The following is a 14166-nucleotide window of genomic DNA, read 5'->3' as shown; positions in this document are numbered from 1 at the left end:
GGGGGTCTCAATTTCTAACTGTAAAATAAAGAGAGTAAGATTTATTAACTGCAGAGATAAATAATGTTGGAAGGCCATGAACCCTGAAAGGCAGCAAATTAAAAAATGTCTATGGATCTACCATCTCTTTGATAAGTATAAAATTGTTACATGACTTACTTCTCAAACACTACTGGTTGGGTTCTAGACTGTCCATGATAGCACCAACTCAGAAGAAGCTCAAGTGAGAAGTTAACAACAAACAGGAATCTACATATCTCTGCCCAGCGGCAGTGTCAATCCTGCCTGCTCACACAGACACTTTAATGCGCTGCTTCACATGCACTTCCAACGTCTTCTCGAACACAATTGTATCATCTACTGCACCAGTGCTTTGAGATAGCACATACTCTCAATCACTTTCACAAGAGGGCTGCAAATTCCAAGAGACTCTGAATCTTCCTCTTCGATTTGAAAAATCTTATTTGGCACATGAAACTTGTTTCTCCCTAACTCTGTACAGGGTGTCTGGTGCCTACCGCTGAGACTGCTGGCTCCCCAACAGAAGCCTAGGGCATCAAATTTATGCTATAAAATGTGGTCAATAGTTGAAAAAAAGATATATTTATATAATGTAGGTAATATTTATTAAAATATTGAAATAATATGTATTTTATTCTTCATGAATATTTTCCTGTGGCTCCTCCACCCACTGGATCAGTGTCACAGAAGGCGGTGGGGGTGAGGATGGAATCTTCTAGTACAACCTAGAACAAAGTCTTTGCTCAGCTTGGATTTCTTTTTTTTTTTTAATTTTTATTTATTTATGATAGTCATCACACAGAGAGAGAGAGAGGCAGAGACACAGGCGGAAGGAGAAGCAGGCTCCATGCACCGGGAGCCCGATGTGGGATTCGATCCTGGGTCTCCAGGATCGCGCCCTAGGCCAAAGGCAGGCGCCAAACCACTGCACCACCCAGGGATCCCTCAGCTTGGATTTCAAACTAAATTCTTCTAAGTCCTTAGCAAGACAATAAACTTGAAAGCAGTATTCATCGGAGGGTTTCTGTATCTCCTTTTAAATTCCATTATATAAAAAATTAAAAATAAAAAAATAAATTCCATTATATAGCAAGAGTTAAACTGAGGGCTCTGAGAATAGAGATTATTATTAACCACAATGTAAAAGAACATAAGGGATACGCCATATAACGGATTTGCCACCCAGGAAGGGGAAAATCCTTCTTGTATTGAAAGGAAGAGTTGGTGGCCAGGGGCATACATTTTGAGCAGATGAAAGAAGAGGGAGAAGATGCCTCATCCCTGAGTAGGTCAAACAAAAGGAACCCTGAATGTATTGAGAGAATCTTGAACATACCAGCAGTGGTCTACTTCCTTGGCCACGGGTTAATACAGAAAGAGTGATTATGATATACTAGAAGCACTAAGTGTGGCATCACCAGCAGGAGAGACATCCATGTAGATGGTTCTGAGAACACTTGCAATTGTTCACAGCCTGTGAGTGGCAGGGGATGGGAGACACTGAGAGAACTAATGAACTGGGACAAGTCTGGTACAAGACCAAGAGTTTCAGAGAACCCAAGATCAAAGGGGCCATGGACTATCCCAGTGGACAATCCCAGGAGACAGCCACACTACAGCAGGCATTAGCACTGGATGCTACATAACTCAGAAGGATGCAGAATATTCCTGAAAAAAACAAGTTCCTTCTGTGCCACTGCTGCTGCCATCATACACAGGCCCTCCTCTGCACGCAGATGTCACTGTGGAGAAAAGGGAATGGGTAAATCCCTTAATGCAGTCCTGAGAGAGGGCATTTGAACTCTGCTGGAATGACTACCTAAAAGAAAGCCTTAAATTAGAAACTCGGTTGCCTTTGGTGGTGAGTTTAAGTTTTCCATCATCAACAAGATTGGAGACTCCAGAGCCAGATGAGGTAAGTTTTAGGTAATACCAAATGTTACATATGGAGCCCATTTGTCTGTTCAATTTCAATCTTGTTATATTGGCTTGTAGAAGAAATGATTAATCTTCCTTATAAGACAAAACTACTGCCATGTCCCAAAGCGAAGCCAGGATCCTCAAGATTCTTGCAAAGCATCTCAAGAATGGAACTGGACTCATGGGGAGAACAGAACCTGTATTTCCTTATTTCCAGTTTAGTGATCTTTCCTCCTTTCCCCACTAACATAATTATTCAAAACAGGTTTGAATACAGATAATGTAAGGCATGATTTGGTTGACAACCAGATGTTTTAATGACATTAAAACAGCCAAGTTTAATTTCAGCCTTGACCAAATCTACTGATTCTACTCTCCTCTCACAATAAAAATAGATTAGATAACCAGCTAGGTTGAAAGAGCCAAACCGGTCTGCCTATTGGCTGGTGGTAGCAAGCAGTAGAGCTCCTCAGTAACTGCTGTGCTGATTGACAGGGGCCTCTGAAACAATAGAAGAATATGCCAAACAACTCCCTTTTTGAATCGAACTCAAAACTCCAGAAAGGCTTTCATGCAGCCATGGCTGGCTGGTGTCTTCTTTGATGTGATAAAATTTCAGTCATTTTCAGCTGCAGTTGTAATTGCTATGTATGGGGAGGGGTTAGGGGCTGACTATCCAGTATTATTTTATTATTCTTTCAATTCAGTAATAATATAATAACTTAGAGACTTAACAGCTCAGATAAAGAATAGTGGCCTATTGAGAAACTTTAGTATTTTGCTTTTGACAGGACGTTCTTTCAGACATTTCTTCTGGGGGTTAAAAAAAAAACCCTATTTAGATTATTTGCATAAGAATATATTTTATTGTAATGTGTCTAGCATTTCCATAGCGGAAAATCCAGGAAAATGAACAGCATATTATCATTACAAACAATGATATTTAGAATTAGAACAGAAAGTCCTTGGTCATTTTTCAACCTGCCAAGCAAATCAATGCTAAGAGAAAACAGTGTGTGTGTGTGTGTGTGTGTGTGTGTGTGCGCGTGCGCGTGCACACATGCACGTGTATTTATGCACAAGCCTGTGGACTGATGAGAGCGTCTTACAGAGATATGGATTTATAATTTGCTACCAGCAAGGGAAGCACTTTAAATGGCACTAAGTTAGCTAGGGAGCAGTGGCAGGAGGCAAGGGTCATAAACTCTAGTGCAAGTGTATGGAATGTTTCACTTTTGTGTACATTTTTCAATCTTAAAACAGATTTACTTGGGATTTAAGACTTTATTAAGGTCAAAAGGATTACATTAAGTTCATAGACACGTTTGTTTTATTAATTGAGTCATAAGTTCTGGCCGTCTGCAAACACGTTTGAAAACAGGCATCAGATGGTTTCCATTGCCATAATAGATCAGAAAATCTGCCAGTAAGTCTGTTTGCAGCTCTTAAAAGCTGTTGAACAAAAATGTGTTTTGAACTATCGACAATTACCTGAGAAAACAACTGGATTCTGTAAGTCGATTTGTTTATATTCCCAATACACTCGCTCTCACCCCACTTTCTACATTCTTGGCCCAAAGCGTCCACTCCAGGGCATCAGAGGTGATTTTGCTTGAAAACATATCCCTCTTCACCCTCATTAAGATGGAATATCAAGAGAGGTGTTAACAAGTTTTATTTTGACTTAATATTGATAGAGAGGGGAAAACAGTGAATCTAGAAAAGGAAAAACAAGTTGGGCTTTTGTTTAAATTACATATAAGAGGGTATGTAAAAAACATAAGGTATCCTAGATTTTAAAAATATTACCATTGCATTGGAAATGCCCTATTAGCACCTTCGCAAATCTATGTCTTTGTCTCTGCACCCAGAGGTGAAAAGACTATCCTGAATCTTGTGTTTATATCCCACTTGCTTTATAGTATTTATGTGTTTGTATCCCTTAACAACATATTGTTCCCAGCATCTGTCCACAATGTGACATGTAATTGGAGTTAGCACTTGCTTTTTTCCTCAGCTTTATTGAGAAATAATTGACATATAATACTATGTGAATTTAAGGTATATGGTGTGATGATTTGATACAATACATATTGCAAAATGTTTATCAAAATAAGATTAGTTAACACATCCTTCACCTCACATAATTACCATTTTGTTGTTGTTATAGTGAGAACATTAGGCACAGCCTCAGAGTGACTTCCAAGACTACAATACAGTATTGTTAAGTATAGTCACCATGCTGTATATTGCATCTCCAGAATTTATAACTTCTTAAAATTGAGTTTGTACCTCTTGAGCAACCTTTCCCCATTTCCCTAGTCCTCAGCCCCTGGCAACCACCATTCTCCTCTCTTTCTGTGAATTCGATGCTTTTAGATTCCACATGTAAGTGAGATCATGTACTACTTCTCTTTCTCTGTCTCACTTCTCTCACCTGACATAATACCTTCCAGGTCCATCTATGTTGTCACAAATGGCAGGATCTCCTTCTTTTTTATGGTTGAACAATACTCCATTACACATACACACACACACACACACACACACACATTTTTTAATCCATTCATCTATCTACATATACTTATGCTGTTTCTGTATTTTGGCTATTGTGAAAAATGCTGCAATGGTTATGAGAATACAGATATCTTTGAGATCCTGATTCCATTTTCTTTGTATAAATACCCAGAAGTGGGATTGCTGGATCATATGGTAGTTCTATTTTCAATTTTTGGAGAAACCTCCATATTGTTTTCCACAGACGTTGCACCATTTTACAATATATAAAAGATTTTAAATGAGGAAAAAATGCTTAGAAGGTCAAATGTGGGGTTTTAGTAAACTGGATATTTTGGGATCTTAAAGTAGTCCATTAAAGATGACTAAAGCTTACTTTTTGCTGTCATTAAAACAACTAGTTTAACAGTTGAAAAGAAGCCAGCCAGTCCCCTTTACAATTCACCACCATGCCATTATGAAGTCATGGCCTCTGTCAGCAAATATGTTTTATGGTTTCATTTCCATAATGTCACTAAGATTTGGCTATGACATTCCTAGCTATCCTTTAATCTCCTGGCCTATGCTTGGTTTTTACAGCGATACTCACTACGGCAGTTGTTTTTTTCCTAATACCCCTGAGTACTTACTATGTGCCCAACATTGTGCTAAAGGACTTAACTGTATCTTCATGTTATCCCTTAGAGCAAATACTGTTACTAGTCTCATTTTTTCAAATAAGGAAAGAATGCTTAGGGACTGTATTTAATTTATCTTAAGAACACACTTCATATTTCTGAAATTAGGATCCATCTTGTTTTGTTTTTTTACTTTTGAAAAAGTTTTTATTTATTTACTTTATTTTTATTTATTTATATATTTGTGTATATATATTTATTTATAAATTTATTTTTAATTGGTGTTCAATTTGACAACATATAGAATAACACCCAGTGCTCATCCCATCAAGTGCCCCCCTCAGTGCTCTTCACCCAGTCACTCCCACCCCCCGCCCACCTCCCCTTCCACCACTTTCATTTCTATTACCTCTGTGTGTGTGTGTGTGTGTGTACTTGGTCATACTTGTTGATACTTTTGTCAATTCACTTGAATTTATGCACAATGTTAGTACTTAACATGGTGAGTTTTATTGTCATTTTAAAGATAGCTCTGAATTGACATTGCAAAAAAAGGTATCGTGTAGGCTGAAAGGCACTGGAAACAGGACAGCAGGTTGGCAACTGGATATTAGTAAAAAATATATATATATATGTATCACCAGAAGAATGCACACAATTCCTGATTTTCTTGCAAAATGACAATTAAGTGATTTACAGGACCTGTGGAAGAAAGATGCCCACAAAAAGAAAATTTAGGTATACTTTGTTACCAATATATCCAGAAGGATTGCCAAACTAAGCAATTGAATGCAAGAGAAACTGTCAGATCCTTCCATCCAAAAATGCAAGAACTCTCAAGGCACACAATGACAGCCAATTCATACACTGCACAACACTATTGCTATGGAATTATGTCACTGTTTGATTGGAAAGTTCTTTTTTATTGATATATAAAATAATTATGTGTCATATAACTGATGACTTCTCAGATTTGATGGCATCAGATACCTTGCTCAGGATCACACAACTGGGAAGTATAAGGATAGAGGCTTACATAACAGGTCTGTGCTCTTAACCAGGATGTTTTAGTGGGCTTTGTTTGATTTTTTTTAACTTCTCTTTCTACCTTTTAACAAGCCCATAAGCATTTCTTTGAAACTAAATATTACTTGTGTTTTATATTTTTTGATAAGTTCATGACCATCTTGGGGATAATTGTAGAGTCCTTGGGAACAGTATCCAAAACAGAGTCAAGAATCATTTAAATTGGGATGCCTTGGTGGCTCAGCGGTTGAGCATCTGCCTTTGGCTCAGGGTGTGATCCTGGAGTCCTGGGTGGATTCCTGCATCGGGCTTCCTGAGAGGAGTCTGCTCCTCTCTCTGTGTCTCTGCTCTCTGTCTGTGTCTTTCGTGAATAAATAAATAAAATCTTTTTTTAAAAAAAAGAATCATTCAAATTAAGGAAAACAGCAAATAATCAGAAGGGTGGCTCGCTGTGGTCCTCAAATGAAGGGGAAAACAGATCCATTCTGCATCAGGACCCCCTCAAAAAAGCAATGAATGGGCAATGTCTTCTATCATTTGAGAACATCAAATGGAAGCATAATCTTAGAATCAGTAGAATCGGGATCTTTGGCTCTGTACAGTCACATTTTACAGCCCTTCCATAGCTCCTTCTATGCTTTTGCAATCTGTAGCTTTAAGGAGCTTAAGAAAAATAAAGCTAAAAACTAAACTAAAATCAAAACTTCTCATGATTACCTCAGGGTGAGTATAGCTCTAAAAGTAATAAATAATTAAATAGTGTGTTACTATTTGTTATTGCCTCTCAATTTGATCTCATTCGGTCCTTACAGAAACGCTCTAGAGTGGTTAAGAACAAAGTACATTGGGAATCTTCATGCCACCATCTGGGTTCAAGTCCCAACTCTACTACTTAGCAGCTGGTTGACTGTAGGCATACAATTCCATTTTCATAAGCCTCATTTTTCTCATTTGCAAAATCAAGGTCTAATAATACATGCCTCAAGGGTTGTTATGAGAACCAAATGAGATAATGCCTACACAGTGCTTGCTATTTAAAGGCTGACTAAAGGTAAGCTGCCTCTATTATTAGCAACACAACTTTGTGTAACTAAACGATTTTACAAATGAAGAAAACTAAGGTTCAGAGAGGTTAAGTCCATACAGCAAGCAAGCAGCAGAGCTGGTACATAAACCTAGAACTGCACTTGGCTTGGGTGCAGGCAAAGCTCATAATAGAGAACCTCTCAAAGTCTATGCCAACTCAGCAATGACTATTCTTTTATGATCTCCATGTAACTTAATACATTGCTGTAAGAGCTATAAAAGCTTGAAAATTATTTTCCCTTCTTTCGTAAAGGCTACTGATGGATGGAGATGGAAATAAAAGATTGAGTTGACTTTTCAGACCAATCATAGTACATGGTTGTCAAAATGCCACAAGCCAATTTTTGTGATAAACAGAATTTCTTTGTTACAAAAGAAGGACCAAATCCTAGCTATGTCATCTCAAATTCAAGACATATTTGGTACAGTTTTTTGAACAATAAAGAATATGGACAGAGTGTAGGGAGCTTCATGTAAAGGATCTGACCTGTACTAAAACCCACTTGAATTTCCTATTACTCTAACTCATGGTGATTATTTGAATTTGCGTGCAAGCTCTTAATCTGCATAATTAGTTCCAGCACCTCACAGAAGCAGATTGAGACCTAATCAAGGAGGTCAAGAGTTGGACAAGAGGGAGCTCCAGAGGAGAGGATATGTGTTAACCCCTGCTCTTAGGTGCATCTTTGTGTTCAGGAGCCACTGAGCTGGGAACAAAGGGATGGCATAGCCATGCAGAGAGGAGATGGAGGGAAAGAACTCTGGGCAGACAGCCTTGTAGATTTCTGGAGCGGTGATCACTGCAGCAGGCATTGGGGAAGCAGAACGAGACTGGAACTCCAGATCAGACCTGAAGATTGCTCAACAGTGCTGGGGTGCCTGCAGGAATCCAAAAGCTAACAGAAGAAGCAAAGCCAGTTCCCTAGAAAGAAAAAGAGTGCCAGCGCACAGAGCTGATCACACCAGACGAGAGAAGACCACAACAGAGCAAGGAGACCACAGCAGTGTCACCAAAACACCTCAGCACATACTACAGAACCAAACATACCTGCAAAGTGGATAAAACTCTCAAAGGGAGAAACACATCCCACAGAGTTAGGCAGTCCTCCCTAGCTGAGTAGCCAAGTCAAGGCAAAGCAGTCAGCTGAAGAATTGGGACCACCTTTGATCTGTGTGCTTAATGTATAACCCTCACCAGTGGAGAGAGCTCATCCTGGAACAGTGACCATGATCCTCTCCAGCAGAACTGGATCCTGGGAGAGCCAGAAAGACCATGTGCTTGGGAGAGCCGAAGCCATGGAGCAAGCTCCCCAGCATGGCAAGTGTGTTAGAGGAGACCAGCAAGCAGCAGAGGAGCCACTACAGGTCTATCTCTTGGCTTCTGCCAAGGAAACATTCTTCTAAAGAGATCAGGGAGCATATTCTTTGCTGGGCTATGCATAACTGAGGAAGTTTCTGGGTGCAATCTTGGGCTAGGATGCATCAAAGGTTGGTAGTGACCACTACAGTAAACCATCTCCAGCCCCAAAAGTTCTCATTGATAACAGGGGATTAATTTCCAACATCAAGACAAATACATGGGCTGTTTCATTTTTCTAAGTGCCTTTGGCACCCTGAAAGACAAGAGCATAAATGTATTATAATAAGCAATTCTACTTTCATTCACATGCATGCATCCTGCTCTTTTTTTTTAAAGATTTTATTCATTTATTCATGAAAGACACACACACACAGAGAGAGAGAGAGAGAGAGAGAGAGAGAGAGAGAGAGGCAGAGACACAGGCAGAGGGAGAAGCAGGCTCCATGCAGGGAGCCTGCTGTGGGACTCGATCCTGGGACTCGATCCCGGGACTCAATCCTGGGACTCCAGGATCATGCCCTGGGCTGAAAGCAGGTGCTAAACCCCTGAGCCACCCAGGGATCCCCCATCCTGCTCTTTGTTAAACCACCTTTATTCTAATGAAAAACCTATGGAAACTTTTCATCATAAGATATAAAATGCCTTTATTCACACTATACAGTGTCTTATAGCCCTCTTGTTTTTAAGTTACGAATGTAACAAGTGCATCAGAAATGAATTCACGAGATGCCAACTGTCTGAAAATCCAAAACTTAGTAAATTGATTACTTTCCACTAACAAGTTGACAAATTGACACTGGGTAAAACTCCAATATAGAGTCCATGTTAGCATCGTTATACATGCTGTTACATTGATTTATAATCCACACTTGTCACTTCTATAGAGAAAAGAGGTATCTAACACACAATGCCTAGATGTACAAACACATGCAGGCACATACTCATGCTCACGTGCACACTCTCACACACATTTGTGCAATCACACACACCACCTACATAGAGGCTTATGGACACACAAATATTCACTTGCATCCACATGCACACTCACACACATAAAGCACATACAACAATATACTCACAGACTCCTATGATATAGTCACAAATACACATACATACACATCTGACAAATGGTTTACATGAATAAACCATTCTTATTGAATCCACACAACACTGAGAGTTAAGTATTACTATCTTTGTATAGCTCATCTCCTGAGCAGATAAGTTCATTGAAGCTCATGAAAGTAAAAAGAACCTGTCCAAGCTCATGCAGTTAGTAAATGGGAGGGTATAGCTGATTCTGAAGTGTGTTCAGCTGTTTGTAGAATTAGACACAAACCAACTCACTGTATTTGTAACCTCTTAAGGATTTCTCTAATTATACCATCATTTTAGTTGAGAAAACTCAAGCACATTTCTTTGAAAGACTTTCTCATTTAATTTTTGAATTGTGTATATTTTGTGGGAAATTTAATCCACGTTTGCAATTCTTTTACACCAAAATCCTCCAAATACTGTTTCTTATTTGATGTCAAAGGAAGGCTTTTGAATTTTTCAGTGAGATTTTTAACCTTTATATTTTATTAAAAACAGGCAATAGCATTGTCCTAAGCTTAGGGAAATTTGGAGTTATGTTCAAGATTTTTTTCTCTTTTGTCATTTTGAGGATCATTTGATACTCAGTTATTTGAATAAAAATTAATCTAGTTTTTGTGAGTGCTTTCTGTTTTGAGTGCTGCTGCTTTGGGCAATGACACAATCACTTTACAAATAATAGCACGAATCTGTTTATTTTCTGGTAAGCTAACTATAGTGACAACATAAACAATTGGATCTTTCCAAAGGAATTTTCAAGAATATTGAACTCCAGTATTTTAGTGATAGATTCTTAGAAAATATAAAATTCCAACAGAATAGTAACGAGATTTGGGGTAGAGATGAGGGAAGATATGTTGATTCTAAGATGTGGGTATTTTCCTTCAAAACTAAAGCTTCCAAAAAATCACAGATGAGCTCTAAGGAAATCACTACTGACTTTTAGAGGAGTAATGAGTCCTAATTAATCATCTGAGATCATTTCCAATAGCCTCATTCCCTCTATATATTTCCCTTGATGAAAAACCTTAAGACACAAAATAAAATAAAGACCACCACATCAGAAGCAAGTTTCACCCTTTGGGAAGTGGCTGCGTCAGCTGATTTATAACAGGAACAAAGTAGCTGATAACTTCTCCTGAACTCTGAGACAAAGAATTCATAGACAATGAACTTATCAAAGCCTTGACTTAGGGCAGCCTGCTGCCCAAATTCAGGCTCACCTATGGGGAGCTGTTTTGGGGCATGCACTATCTCTCTCTCCCCTTTTCCTCTCCCCTTTTCTCCTCTCCCTCTCTCTCACTACTTCCCCTCCCCTCCCTTCTCTTCCCCCTTCTTTCTGTTGCTCTCCATCTCCTTCTTTCCAACCCCCACCCATCTCTCTCTTTGTCATTCTGTCTCTCAAGTTTCAGATAGGCAGCCCTTTGGAGTAAATGGGTATTCTTTTCCTGGCTTACAAGTTAGGCTTCTGGCCCAGTTGGATGCCAAAACCTTAGATGTCAAAGTGGCCCTATAGTGGGACCAAATATGGCACCTGCATTCTTAGAGTCAGCATGGAATAAATATGGGCAACATCTGTAATTGTGGGCTCTGGTTCTGTTTTATATTAACTATATACTTGTAGGGAAGTGTTCCAAACTCTCTGCAATTCAGTTTTTATCATCTGAAAAATGGTAGTATTACCTCCCAAGACTAGTGAAGATTAAATGAATTCAAGTAGGCAAAAGTATCTGGGCAGAGTCAGTGCTCAAATAATGGGGTTGGATCATGAAGTCAGTCTGCCATCACTATCAGATCTGCCTCATAGAGATTGGTATTTTGAGAATTTTCTAAGGATTTGTTCATTCCAGAGTGGTCCTACGTAGTCCTATTTCAGCAGATGAAGGGGCACCCCTGACTTCCTTGGGCTCCAGGAAGTAGGAAAAACATCATACTCTACTAAACAAGCTCCGTCTTGTCCCATTGCTCACCAGCACAGGTCCCCAACACACACAGGCGCGCGCGCACACACACACACACACACACACACTGCACAGTGTGGGAATGCCTACCTTAACATGACAACACAGTAAAGGGAGAATTCTTACTTGGTAGGGTTGATGTAAAATTTACAGGTCACAGATGTAAAATGCCTAGCTCTGTGCTTAGCACAAAGTGGAGCTCGAAAGTCTTAGCTACAAGTATTGGTGTTTCTTGTTGTACAGAAAGATGGGGAAAATTTAGCTTCTAAACCTGACCAGGGCCTAAACTTTATCAAAAACTGAGAATCTGGGCTATTTTGACTGCCATTTAATTGACCTCACCAACAAAGAAGAAGGAAATAAACATAGTAAAGTGCTAAAGGGGGTCATAATCATACATTTCAGCATTGTGTGACTTCTCTCCACCTACCACCCTTGGTACCTAGCCCAGGGCATCACACAGAGTAGGAACTCAGTACTGTTTAAATAAAAAGAAATAAATGAATGATACACGTTCAGATGTCTCTAAGAATTTCTCTGTGACAGCTTCTAGTCAACCATAATAATTTCCTGCTCTGTGCTAGTATTCCCATAGCCCTGGGCATTCGTGGGGCCTACTTAACAAATGTTAACAAGCTCTATTGCAAGGCACTCAGTCCTTTCAAGGATAGGTATTTTTCCACCCCAGCTACTTTATCCGCCCATGAGCTTCCAATTCTCACCAGTCTTGAACCTACAATGCTTTCCTTTTCTTTCACTCACATCCTCCAAGAGAAATCTTACCCTTGGAGCCCCAGCACAAATACCACTTCTTCCATGAAGCCTTCTTTGATCTCCCCATCTGGAAATGATCTCACTCTCCTTTGAACACCATTACCCTTTGTACTTCTCTGTTGGCACTTCTCCCATTCTACCTTATATTAGAATTGTAATCCTGCCTCAGCTCCCCTGCTAGTCTGTGAACTCTTTGAGGGCTCAAAACAGATTTTATACTTTTGGTTCCCCCAACAATAACTAGCACTTCCTAGCTCATTGGTGCTCAATACACACTTGTGTAAATGAATGAATTCAAGCTAGGTGCTGTAGTACCTGACTTGACAAAAGTTGGCAAACCAGTAGAAAGCTTGGCTTGACATGAAATACTTGAAAGGATAAAGCTGTATAATAAAAGGAGGCATAGTACATGATCATATTTCTTGCCAGAAACATCATTATTAGCCTGAACATTGCTAAGGCAGGATATCAGCTAAGGGGATCTGATAGGAAAAATAAGTTTTATTAAACCTCCAGTAAAATAACACACATTTATAAAAAAAAAATCCTGCTGACTTTTTAAATGGTTGTATTAGCGTTTCAGGGGATGGCATTTTAGAGACTCTAAATGCTCAATTTCAGCCTTGACAGAATTCATCCATCACCTCAACCTTGTTTGTCTCTAAAAATGTTCAGAGTCAGCTGGTTTGACCATTTCCCCTCCACTTTGACCTAAGCTCCCCTGATTGCTACCTGGTGGGTTTGTAGTCAAAGCTGACTGACAGTTGTGGCAGTAAAAATGCTCTTTATAAACAGAAACCAAGACCATGTAAATACAGTCTTGGCATCAGGTTGTATACTTAAGTACTAAGCTTAAGTACCCCTGGGCTGTTAGACCATTAGCATGGAAAGGGTCTGCCCATATTACTATGAAATCACTCATTTGCTCCCATTTTTTTTTCTGCCGTGTGGTAGGGTTCTTAAGTTTTTTTTAATGAGAGAAATGACTATTTGTATGCACTATTTAATCTGTGCCATCATTCTGGGATTGCTGTTCCTTAGGCTTTTGTGGGAAATTCATTTTCCCAGTAGCTTTTTTTTATTGAAACATAATTGATATATAGCATTATATTATTTTCAGGTGTAAAACAGAACGATTTGAGATAGATAATCATGACAGTAAGTCTAGTTAACATCCATCACACACAGCTACAATTTTTTTTCTTATAAGTAGTTTTAAGATGTACTCATAGCAACTTTCAAACATACATACAGTCTCATTAACTTATTAATAGTTTTTCATTTGACCTGTGTGCCCCCATCAAATAGGTCACCGTGAACAGAGTACATGGTAGATCAGCGTAAACTCTAGGCAAGGGGGCAGCCCATGTGGCTCAATGGTTTAGCACCACCTTCAACCCAGGGCCTGATCCTGAAGACCCGGGATCGAGTCCCACATCGGGCTCCGTGCATGGAGCCTGCTTCTCCCTCTGCCTGTGTTTCTGCCTCTCTCTCTCTCTCTTTCTGTCTCTCATGAATAAATAAATTAAAATCTTAAAAAAAAAAAACTCTAGGCAAGGCTGCAAAGTCAACAAAATTCCTAGACTTCTGGGTCCCTCTGCTTCACATAGTGGAACTTCCATTCACATCCTGAAGTCCCCCTTCCTTCTGTTTCCCAAGTGTCCCATGCTGTCTCTTAGCTCTTCGGTTTGTACCCGTCCAATAAACTGTCCATCAGGCTTCTTCTCTGGCAGTCTCGTTCAAAACTTTTCCCTTCAGTGTCTCCATTTTTCAGGACCCTGCTCTTGGCTCT

The sequence above is a fragment of the Canis lupus genome, chromosome X (genome assembly GCF_011100685.1).
Source record: "Canis lupus familiaris isolate Mischka breed German Shepherd chromosome X, alternate assembly UU_Cfam_GSD_1.0, whole genome shotgun sequence".
In the NCBI taxonomy this organism is placed as follows: Eukaryota; Metazoa; Chordata; class Mammalia; order Carnivora; family Canidae; genus Canis; species Canis lupus.
Note: the sequence above shows the minus strand (reverse complement) of the source record.